Below are 12,697 nucleotides of genomic sequence, written 5' to 3' on the forward strand. Positions count from 1 at the left end.
ATGGAAAACATTATGGGTGGCAAAAGAGGCCGGAAGGGCCAAACGAAAAGATACCGGATTGATAATCTCAGAAATGTTATAAGGACCAATAAACCGAGGCTTGAACTTAGGGGAAGAAACCTTCATAGGAACATGACGAGAAGATAACCAGACTAAATCCCCCACCCGAAGCCGGGAACCAACACACCGACGGCGGTTAGCAAAACGTTGAGCCTTTTCCTGAGACAACGTCAAATTGTCTACCACATGAGTCCAAATCTGCTGTAACCTGTCCATCACAGAATCCACACCAGGACAATCAGAAGGCTCAACCTGCCCCGAAGAAAAACGAGAATGAAAACCAAAATTACAAAAGAAAGGCGAAACCAAAGTAGCTGAACTAGCCCGATTATTAAGGGCAAACTCGGCCAACGGCAAGAAAGCCACCCAATCATCCTGGTCAGCAGACACAAAGCATCTCAAATAGGTTTCCAAGGTCTGATTAGTTCGCTCAGTTTGGCCATTTGTCTGAGGATGAAACACCGAAGAAAAAGACAAATCAATGCCCATCCTAGCACAAAAGGACCGCCAAAACCTAGAAACAAACTGGGAACCTCTGTCAGACACAATATTCTCGGGAATGCCATGCAAACGAACCACATGCTGAAAAAACAATGGAACCAAATCAGAGGAGGAAGGCAATTTAGGCAAAGGTACCAAATGGACCATTTTAGAGAACCGGTCACAAACCACCCAGATAACAGACATCTTCTGGGAAACAGGAAGATCCGAAATAAAATCCATGGAAATATGCGTCCAGGGCCTCTTAGGGACCGGCAAAGGCAAAAGCAACCCACTAGCGCGGGAACAGCAAGGCTTGGCCCGGGCACAAGTCCCACAGGACTGCGCAAAAGAATGCACATCCCGCGACAAGGAAGGCCACCAAAAGGATCTAGCAACCAAATCTCTGGTACCAAAAATCCCAGGATGACCAGCCACCACCAAACAATGAACCTCAGAAATTACCATGCTTGTCCATTTATCAGGAACAAACAGCTTCCCCACTGCACAGCGGTCAGGTTTATCAGCCTGAAATTCCTGAAGCACCCGCCGTAAATCAGGGGAGATGGCAGAAAGAATCACCCCTTCCTTAAGAATGCCAACCGGCTCAAGGACTCCAGGGGAATCAGGCAAAAAACTCCTAGAGAGGGCATCAGCCTTAACATTCTTAGATCCCGGAAGATACGAGACCACAAAATCAAAACAGGAGAAAAACAGGGACCATCGAGCCTGTCTAGGCCGACTCGAGGTAAATCAGATTCTTATGATCGGTCAAGACCACAACGCGGTGCTTGGCTCCCTCAAGCCAATGTCGCCACTCCTCAAATGCCCACTTCATAGCCAACAACTCCCGATTGCCGACATCATAATTACGCTCCGCAGGCGAAAACTTTCTGGAAAAAAAAGCACACGGTTTCATCAAAGAACCATCAGAACTCCTCCGAGACAAAACGGCCCCTACCCCAATCTCAGAAGCGTCAACCTCAACCTGAAAAGGAAGAGAAACATCCGGCTGACGCAACACAGGGGCAGAAGTAAATCGGCGTTTAAGCTCCTGAAAGGCCTCAACAGCTGCAGAGGACCAATTCGCCACATCAGCGCCTTTCTTCGTCAAATCGGTCAGGGGCTTAACCACACTGAAAAAGTTTGCAATGAAACGGCGATAAAAATTAGCAAAGCCCAAAAATTTCTGTAGGCTCTTCACAGATGTGGGTTGAATCCAGTCATGAATGGCTTGGACCTTAACAGGATCCATTTCTATAGATGAGGGAGAAAAAATAAAACCCAAAAAAGAGACCTTCTGAACTCCAAATAGGCACTTAGACCCCTTCACAAATAAAGCATATTGACTTGCATCCTGACCTGCTTCACATGAAACTCCCAATCATTCGGAAAAATCAAAATATCATCCAAATACACAATCATAAATTTATCAAGATAAATGCGGAAAATATCATGCATGAAGGACTGAAATACAGAAGGAGCATTAGAGAGCCAGAAAGGCATCACAAGGTATTCAAAATGGCCTTCGGGCATATTAAATGCAGTTTTCGATTCGTCACCCTGTTTAATACGAACAAGATTATATGCCCCTCGAAGGTCAATCTTAGTAAACCAACTAGCCCCCTTAATCCGAGCAAACAAATCAGAAAGCAAAAGTAAAGGGTATTGGAATTTGACCGTGATCTTATTAACCCCTTTCTGACATCTGACGTACTATCCCGTCGAGGTGGGGTGGGCCCGTATGACCACCGACGGGATAGTACGTCATACGCGATCGGCCGCGCTCACGGGGGGAGCGCGGCCGATCGCGGCCGGGTGTCAGCTGCATATCGCAGCTGACATCCGGCACTATGTGCCAGGAGCGGTCACAGACCGCCCCCGGCACATTAACCCCCGGCACACCGCGATCAAACATGATCGCGGTGTACCGGCGGTATAGGGAAGCATCGCGCAGGGAGGGGGCTACCTGCGGGCTTCCCTGAGACCCCCGCAGCAACGCGATGTGATCGCGTTGCTCCGAGGGTCTCCTACCTCCCTCCTCGCCGCAGGTCCCGGATCCAAGATGGCCGCGGCATCCGGGTCCTGCAGGGAGGGAGGTGGCTTACCGAGTGCCTGCTCAGAGCAGGCGCTGGTAAGCCTGCAGCCCTGCACAGCAGATCGCCGATCTGACAGAGTGCTGTGTACACTGTCAGATCACCTATTTGTAATGTCCCCCCCTGGGACAAAGTAAAAAAGTAAAAAAAAATTTTTTCCACATGTGTAAAAAAATAAATAAAAAATAAATTCCTAAATAAAGAAAAAAAAAATATTATTCCCATAAATACATTTCTTTATCTAAATACTAAAAACAGAACAATAAAAGTACACATATTTAGTATTGCCGCGTCCGTAATGACCCAACCTATAAAACTGTCCCACTAGTTAACCCCTTCAGTAAACACCGTGAGAAAAAAAAAAAAAAAAACGATGCAAAAAACAACGCTTTATTACCATACCGCCAAACAAAAAGTGGAATAACACGCAATCAAAAAGACAGATATAAATAACCATAGTACCGCTGAAAATGTCATCTTGTCCCGCAAAAAACGAGCTGCCATACAGCATCATCAGCAAAAAAGCAGTGCCCATTTTAATGCCAAAAACATCCATTCTTGTTTCTGAAGCTTGTCAATCTTAATTAACTTTATAATAATAGTTGGGCATAGGAAATTGGGGGTCATTTGGCAAAAGTTGTGGGGGGTAGGGCTGGTTCAAGCCTTTAGTGGGCTCAGGAAACGTGGACTACATCACGGCGGTGGAGCAGGGAGAGGTAAGTATTTCAACGTTGCAAGTGCTGTGATCCTGAGCAAGCAGGGGGGGCCCACTCGTTCGCATTGGCACTGGCACAGTCCTTCAAAGTACGGCGGTGTGTTTGCACGGCGGGGCGCCTCCCACCAGCAGCGACACTTTTGCGTACTCTGAGGGGCCCTGTGCCAGTGACGTCGCCAACGAGTATGCCCCCCCCCACCTGATGAAGGAACCTGCACTTTCATCTGCACCTTCCTCTTTGTCCCTGTGTAAGGTGGTATAACATGCGGGAAGGGGAACCTTACTTTCAGCAGGGTCAGATTCTGGCTGTGTAGAGTGCAAGGGGAATGTAGTGGTCTAGGTCAATGTACCAGCAGACTCATCTAGCAGTGGCTGGGCAATGGGCAGGATGAGGAGGAAACAGATATAGGGCCAAAGAATAAAGTAGGCTAAATGCAGTTCAAAATTGGTAACAGGACTTAACAGGCGGCATTGCTTTGTTGAGTGGAGTAGCAAACCCAGGAGCAGCAGACACTGTTTTAAGGGCCCAAACACACTAATAGGCCAAATACAGTTTAATATTTGCTACTGTAGGCCAAAAGCCAGAAGGAAGAAGCTCAGCTTTATTCAGTTGAGGACAACACCAGGCAGGGGCAGACACCGTTAGTAGGCCGGAACCAACAATTTGTTTAAAAACAGCAGTTAATCAGAGCCAGAAGGTAGAAGCTCAGCTTTATTCAGTTGAGGACAACACCAGGCAGGGGCAGACACCGTTAGTAGGCCGGAACCAACAATTTGTTTAAAAACAGCAGTTAATCAGAGCCAGAAGGTAGAAGCGCAGCTTTATTCAGTTGAGGACAACACCAGGCAGGGGCAGACACCGTTAGTAGGCCGGAACCAACAATTTGTTTAAAAACAGCAGTTAATCAGAGCCAGAAGGTAGAAGCTCAGCTTTATTCAGTTGAGGACAACACCAGGCAGGGGCAGACACCGTTAGTAGGCCGGAACCAACAATTTGTTTAAAAACAGCAGTTAATCAGAGCCAGAAAGTAGAAGCTCAGCTATATTAAGTTGAGGACAAACACCAGGCAGGGGCAGACACCGTTAGTAGGCCGGAACCACCAATTTGTTTAAAAACAGCAGTTAATCAGAGCCAGAAGGTAGAAGCTCAGCTTTATTCAGTTGAGGACAACACCAGGCAGGGGCAGACACCGTTAGTAGGCCGGAACCAACAATTTGTTTAAAAACAGCAGTTAATCAGAGCCAGAAGGTAGAAGCTCAGCTTTATTCAGTTGAGGACAACACCAGGCAGGAGCAGACACCGTTAGTAGGCCAGAACCAACAATTTGTTTAAAAACAGCAGTTAATCAGAGCCAGAAGGTAGAAGCTCAGCTTTATTCAGTTGAGGACAACGCCAGGCAGGGGCAGACACCGTTAGTAGGCCGGAACCACCAATTTGTTTAAAAACAGCAGTTAATCAGAGCCAGAAGGTAGAAGCTCAGCTTTATTCAGTTGAGGACAACACCAGGCAGGGGCAGACACCGTTAGTAGGCCGGAACCAACAATTTGTTTAAAAACAGCAGTTAATCAGAGCCAGAAGGTAGAAGCTCAGCTTTATTCAGTTGAGGACAACACCAGGCAGGGGCAGACACCGTTAGTAGGCCGGAACCAACAATTTGTTTAAAAACAGCAGTAAATCAGAGCCAGAAGGTAGAAGCTCAGCTTTATTCAGTTGAGGACAACACCAGGCAGGGGCAGACACCGTTAGTAGGCCGGAACCAACAATTTGTTTAAAAACAGCAGTTAATCAGAGCCAGAAGGTAGAAGCTCAGCTTTATTCAGTTGAGGACAAACACCAGGCAGGGGCAGACACCGTTAGTAGGCCGGAACCACCAATTTGTTTAAAAACAGCAGTTAATCAGAGCCAGAAGGTAGAAGCTCAGCTTTATTCAGTTGAGGACAACACCAGGCAGGGGCAGACACCGTTAGTAGGCCGGAACCACCAATTTGTTTAAAAACAGCAGTTAATCAAGTTAATCAGAGCCAGAAGGTAGAAGCTCAGCTTTATTCAGTTGAGGACAAACACCAGGCAGGGGCAGACACCGTTAGTAGGCCGGAACCAACAATTTGTTTAAAAACAGCAGTTTATCAGAGCCAGATGGTAGAAGCGCAGCTTTATTCAGTTGAGGACAACACCAGGCAGGGGCAGACACCGTTAGTAGGCCGGAACCAACAATTTGTTTAAAAACAGCAGTTAATCAGAGCCAGAAGGTAGAAGCTCAGCTTTATTCAGTTGAGGACAACACCAGGCAGGGGCAGACACCGTTAGAAGGCCGGAACCAACAATTTGTTTAAAAACAGCAGTTAATCAGAGCCAGAAGGTAGAAGCTCAGCTTTATTCAGTTGAGGACAACACCAGGCAGGGGCAGACACCGTTAGTAGGCCGGAACCAACAATTTGTTTAAAAACAGCAGTTAATCAGAGCCAGAAGGTAGAAGCTCAGCTTTATTCAGTTGAGGACAACACCAGGCAGGGGCAGACACCGTTAGTAGGCCGGAACCAACAATTTGTTTAAAAACAGCAGTTAATCAGAGCCAGAAGGTAGAAGCTCAGCTTTATTCAGTTGAGGACAACACCAGGCAGGGGCAGACACCGTTAGTAGGCCGGAACCAACAATTTGTTTAAAAACAGCAGTTAATCAGAGCCAGAAAGGTAGAAGCTCAGCTTTATTCAGTTGAGGACAAACACCAGGCAGGCAAAGACACCGTTAGTAGGCCGGAACCAACAATTTGTTTAAAAACAGCAGTTAATCAGAGCCAGAAGGTAGAAGCTCAGCTTTATTCAGTTGAGGACAACACCAGGCAGGGGCAGAAACCGTTAGTAGGCCGGTACCAAAAATTTGTTTAAAAACAGCAGTTAATCAGAGCCAGAAGGTAGAAGCTCAGCTTTATTCAGTTGAGGACAACTTGAATTAGGGACTGCAGACAGACTTAGCAGGCTGTCACCTGTGTGGATCATGCATCCAATACATTAACCCATTGAGCCACAAAGGACACGTAACCTTCCGTGGCCATGCCTACAGGTCCATGTGTCTGTTGTCAGGTGTACCTTTGGACTCACAGATTGACAGAATGCAAGGACAATGCGGTCTTTAACATGCTGGTGGAGAAAAAAAGAATTGTCAACTGGGTAGCTCATAGCGTGGTACATCGTAGTCCATCCTGGCTATATTAATATTAAATAAAATAAAAAAATAGGCTCTATGCACTTTATATTTGGTTCCTTGGGTACACGGGCAGCAGTGGTCAGGTCAGTGGAGGCCTAGTGGAAGGAGGGACCGCAGACAGGCTTCGAAGGCCTAACACAATAAAATGGGCTGGCTGTAGACACTTTATAATTGGTTCCAGGGGTAGACGGGCAGCAGTGGTCTGGTCAGTGGAGGCCTAGTGGAAGGAGGGACCGCAGACAGGCTTCGAAGGACTAACACAATAAAATGGGCTGGCTGTAGGCACTTTATAATTGGTTCCAGGGGTACACGGGCAGCAGTGGTCAGGTCAGTGGAGGTCTAGTGGAAGGAGGGACCGCAGACAGGCTTCGAAGGCCTAACACAATAAAATGGGCTGGCTGTAGGCACTTTATAATTGGTTCCAGGTGTACACGGGCAGCAGTGGTCTGGTCAGTGGAGGCCTAGTGGAAGGAGGGACCGCAGACAGGCTTCGAAGGCCTAACACAATAAAATGGGCTGGCTGTAGGCACTTTATAATTGGTTCCAGGGGTACACGGGCAGCAGTGGTCTGGTCAGTGGAGGCCTAGTGGAAGGAGGGACCGCAGACAGGCTTCAAAGGCCTAACACAATAAAATGGGCTAGCTGTAGGCACTTTATAATTGGTTCCAGGGGTACATGGGCAGCAGTGGTCAGGTCAGTGGAGGCCTAGTGGAAGGAGGGACCGCAGACAGGCTTCGAAGGCCTAACACAATAAAATGGGCTGGCTGTAGGCACTTTATAATTGGTTCCAGGGGTACACGGGCAGCAGTGGTCTGGTCAGTGGAGGCCTAGTGGAAGGAGGGACCGCAGACAGGCTTCGAAGGCCTAACACAATAAAATGGGCTGGCTGTAGGCACTTTATAATTGGTTCCAGGGGTACACGGGCAGCAGTGGTCAGGTCAGTGGAGGCCTAGTGGAAGGAGGGACCGCAGACAGGCTTCGAAGGCCCAACACATCAAAATGGGCTGGCTGTAGGCACTTTATAATTGGTTCCAGGGGTACACGGGCAGCAGTGGTCTGGTCATTGGAGGCCTAGTGGAAGGAGGGACCGCAGACAGGCTTCGAAGGCCTAACACAATAAAATGGGCTGGCTGTAGGCACTTTATAATTGGTTCCAGGGGTACACGGGCAGCAGTGGTCTGGTCAGTGGAGGCCTAGTGGAAGGAGGGACCGCAGACAGGCTTTGAAGGCCTAACACAATAAAATGGGCTGGATGTAGGCACTTTATAATTGGTTCCAGGGGTACACGGGCAGCAGTGGTCTGGTCAGTGGAGGCCTAGTGGAAGGAGGGACCGCAGACAGGCTTCGAAGGCCTAACACAATAAAATGGGCTGGCTGTAGGCACTTTATAATTGGTTCCAGGGGTACACGGGCAGCAGTGGTCTGGTCAGTGGAGGCCTAGTGGAAGGAGGGACCGCAGACAGGCTTCGAAGGCCTAACACAATAAAATGGGCTGGCTGTAGGCACTTTATAATTGGTTCCAGGGGTACACGGGCAGCAGTGGTCAGGTCAGTGGAGGCCTAGTGGAAGGAGGGACCGCAGACAGGCTTCGAAGGCCTAACACAATAAAATGGGCTGGCTGTAGGCACTTTATAATTGGTTCCAGGGGTACACGGGCAGCAGTGGTCTGGTCAGTGGAAGCCTAGTGGAAGGAGGGACCGCAGACAGGCTTCGAAGGCCTAACACAATAAAATGGGCTGGCTGTAGGCACTTTATAATTGGTTCCAGGGGTACACGGGCAGCAGTGGTCAGGTCAGTGGAGGCCTAGTGGAAGGAGGGACCGCAGACAGGCTTCGAAGGCCTAACACAATAAAATGGGCTGGCTGTAGGCACTTTATAATTGGTTCCAGGGGTACACGGGCAGCAGTGGTCTGGTCAGTGGAGGCCTAGTGGAAGGAGGGACCACAGACAGGCTTCGAAGGCCTAACACAATAAAATGGGCTGGCTGTAGGCACTTTATAATTGGTTCCAGGGGTACACGGGCAGCAGTGGTCAGGTCAGTGGAGGCCTAGTGGAAGGAGGGACCGCAGACAGGCTTCGAAGGCCTAACACAATAAAATGGGCTGGCTGTAGGCACTTTATAATTGGTTCCAGGGGTACACGGGCAGCAGTGGTCAGGTCAGTGGAGGCCTAGTGGAAGGAGAGACCGCAGACAGGCTTCGAAGGCCTAACACAATAAAATGGGCTGGCTGTAGGCACTTTATAATTGGTTCCAGGGGTACACGGGCAGCAGTGGTCTGGTCAGTGGAGGCCTAGTGGAAGGAGGGACCGCAGACAGGCCTCGAAGGCCTAACACAATAAAATGGGCTGGCTGTAAGCACTTTATAATTGGTTCCAGGGGTACACGGGCAGCAGTGGTCTGGTCAGTGGAGGCCTAGTGGAAGGAGGGACCGCAGACAGGCTTCGGAGGCCTAACACAATAAAATGGGCTGGCTGTAGGCACTTTATAATTGGTTCCAGGGGTACACGGGCAGCAGTGGTCTGGTCAGTGGAGGCCTAGTGGAAGGAGGGACCGCAGACAGGCTTCGAAGGCCTAACACAATAAAATGGGCTGGCTGTAGGCACTTTATAATTGGTTCCAGGGGTACACGGGCAGCAGTGGTCAGGTCAGTGGAAGCCTAGTGGAAGGAGGGACCGCAGACAGGCTTCGAAGGCCTAACACAATAAAATGGGCTGGCTGTAGGCACTTTATAATTGGTTCCAGGGGTACACGGGCAGCAGTGGTCTGGTCAGTGGAGGCCTAGTGGAAGGAGGGACCGCAGACAGGCTTCGAAGGCCTAACACAATAAAATGGGCTGGCTGTAGGCACTTTATAATTGGTTCCAGGGGTACACGGGCAGCAGTGGTCTGGTCAGTGGAGGCCTAGTGGAAGGAGGGACCGCAGACAGGCTTCAAAGGCCTAACACAATAAAATGGGCTGGCTGTAGGCACTTTATAATTGGTTCCAGGGGTACATGGGCAGCAGTGGTCAGGTCAGTGGAGGCCTAGTGGAAGGAGGGACCGCAGACAGGCTTCGAAGGCCTAACACAATAAAATGGGCTGGCTGTAGGCACTTTATAATTGGTTCCAGGGGTACACGGGCAGCAGTGGTCTGGTCAGTGGAGGCCTAGTGGAAGGAGGGACCGCAGACAGGCTTCGAAGGCCTAACACAATAAAATGGGCTGGCTGTAGGCACTTTATAATTGGTTCCAGGGGTATACGGGCAGCAGTGGTCAGGTCAGTGGAGCCCTAGTGGAAGGAGGGACGGCAGACAGGCTTCGAAGGCCTAACACAGTAAAATGGGCTGGCTGTAGGCACTTTATAATTGGTTCCAGGGGTACACGGGCAGCAGTGGTCTGGTCAGTGGAGGCCTAGTGGAAGGAGGGACCGCAGACAGGCTTCGAAGGCCTAACACAATAAAATGGTCTGGCTGTAGGCACTTTATAATTGGTTCCAGGGGTACACGGGCAGCAGTGGTCAGGTCAGTGGAGGCCTAGTGGAAGGAGGGACCGCAGACAGGCTTCGAAGGCCTAACACAATAAAATGGGCTGGCTGTAGGCACTTTATAATTGGTTCCAGGGGTACACGGGCAGCAGTGGTCTGGTCAGTGGAGGCCTAGTGGAAGGAGGGACCGCAGACAGGCTTCAAAGGCCTAACACAATAAAATGGGCTAGCTGTAGGCACTTTATAATTGGTTCCAGGGGTACATGGGCAGCAGTGGTCAGGTCAGTGGAGGCCTAGTGGAAGGAGGGACCGCAGACAGGCTTCGAAGGCCTAACACAATAAAATGGGCTGGCTGTAGGCACTTTATAATTGGTTCCAGGGGTACACGGGCAGCAGTGGTCAGGTCAGTGGAGGCCTAGTGGAAGGAGGGACCGCAGACAGGCTTCGAAGGCCCAACACATCAAAATGGGCTGGCTGTAGGCACTTTATAATTGGTTCCAGGGGTACACGGGCAGCAGTGGTCTGGTCAGTGGAGGCCTAGTGGAAGGAGGGACCGCAGACAGGCTTCGAAGGCCTAACACAATAAAATGGGCTGGCTGTAGGCACTTTATAATTGGTTCCAGGGGTACACGGGCAGCAGTGGTCTGGTCAGTGGAGGCCTAGTGGAAGGAGGGACTGCAGACAGGCTTCGAAGGCCTAACACAATAAAATGGGCTGGCTGTAGGCACTTTATAATTGGTTCCAGGGGTACACGGGCAGCAGTGGTCTGGTCAGTGGAGGCCTAGTGGAAGGAGGGACCGCAGACAGGCTTCGAAGGCCTAACACAATAAAATGGGCTGGCTGTAGGCACTTTATAATTGGTTCCAGGGGTACACGGGCAGCAGTGGTCTGGTCAGTGGAGGCCTAGTGGAAGGAGGGACCGCAGACAGGCTTCGAAGGCCTAACACAATAAAATGGGCTGGCTGTAGGCACTTTATAATTGGTTCCAGGGGTACACGGGCAGCAGTGGTCAGGTCAGTGGAGGCCTAGTGGAAGGAGGGACCGCAGACAGGCTTCGAAGGCCTAACACAATAAAATGGGCTGGCTGTAGGCACTTTATAATTGGTTCCAGGGGTACACGGGCAGCAGTGGTCTGGTCAGTGGAAGCCTAGTGGAAGGAGGGACCGCAGACAGGCTTCGAAGGCCTAACACAATAAAATGGGCTGGCTGTAGGCACTTTATAATTGGTTCCAGGGGTACACGGGCAGCAGTGGTCAGGTCAGTGGAGGCCTAGTGGAAGGAGGGACCGCAGACAGGCTTCGAAGGCCTAACACAATAAAATGGGCTGGCTGTAGGCACTTTATAATTGGTTCCAGGGGTACACGGGCAGCAGTGGTCTGGTCAGTGGAGGCCTAGTGGAAGGAGGGACCACAGACAGGCTTCGAAGGCCTAACACAATAAAATGGGCTGGCTGTAGGCACTTTATAATTGGTTCCAGTTGTACACGGGCAGCAGTGGTCAGGTCAGTGGAGGCCTAGTGGAAGGAGGGACCGCAGACAGGCTTCGAAGGCCTAACACAATAAAATGGGCTGGCTGTAGGCACTTTATAATTGGTTCCAGGGGTACACGGGCAGCAGTGGTCTGGTCAGTGGAAGCCTAGTGGAAGGAGGGACCGCAGACAGGCTTCGAAGGCCTAACACAATAAAATGGGCTGGCTGTAGGCACTTTATAATTGGTTCCAGGGGTACACGGGCAGCAGTGGTCAGGTCAGTGGAGGCCTAGTGGAAGGAGGGACCGCAGACAGGCTTCGAAGGCCTAACACAATAAAATGGGCTGGCTGTAGGCACTTTATAATTGGTTCCAGGGGTACACGGGCAGCAGTGGTCTGGTCAGTGGAGGCCTAGTGGAAGGAGGGACCACAGACAGGCTTCGAAGGCCTAACACAATAAAATGGGCTGGCTGTAGGCACTTTATAATTGGTTCCAGGGGTACACGGGCAGCAGTGGTCAGGTCAGTGGAGGCCTAGTGGAAGGAGGAACCGCAGACAGGCTTCGAAGGCCTAACACAATAAAATGGGCTGGCTGTAGGCACTTTATAATTGGTTCCAGGGGTACACGGGCAGCAGTGGTCAGGTCAGTGGAGGCCTAGTGGAAGGAGGGACCGCAGACAGGCTTCGAAGGCCTAACACAATAAAATGGGCTGGCTGTAGGCACTTTATAATTGGTTCCAGGGGTACACGGGCAGCAGTGGTCTGGTCAGTGGAGGCCTAGTGGAAGGAGGGACCGCAGACAGGCCTCGAAGGCCTAACACAATAAAATGGGCTGGCTGTAAGCACTTTATAATTGGTTCCAGGGGTACACGGGCAGCAGTGGTCTGGTCAGTGGAGGCCTAGTGGAAGGAGGGACCGCAGACAGGCTTCGGAGGCCTAACACAATAAAATGGGCTGGCTGTAGGCACTTTATAATTGGTTCCAGGGGTACACGGGCAGCAGTGGTCTGGTCAGTGGAGGCCTAGTGGAAGGAGGGACCGCAGACAGGCTTCGAAGGCCTAACACAATAAAATGGGCTGGCTGTAGGCACTTTATAATTGGTTCCAGGGGTACACGGGCAGCAGTGGTCAGGTCAGTGGAAGCCTAGTGGAAGGAGGGACCGCAGACAGGCTTCGAAGGCCTAACACAATAAAATGGGCTGGCTGTAGGCA

The sequence above is a fragment of the Ranitomeya variabilis genome, chromosome 3, assembly GCF_051348905.1.
Source record: "Ranitomeya variabilis isolate aRanVar5 chromosome 3, aRanVar5.hap1, whole genome shotgun sequence".
Taxonomy (NCBI): Eukaryota; Metazoa; Chordata; class Amphibia; order Anura; family Dendrobatidae; genus Ranitomeya; species Ranitomeya variabilis.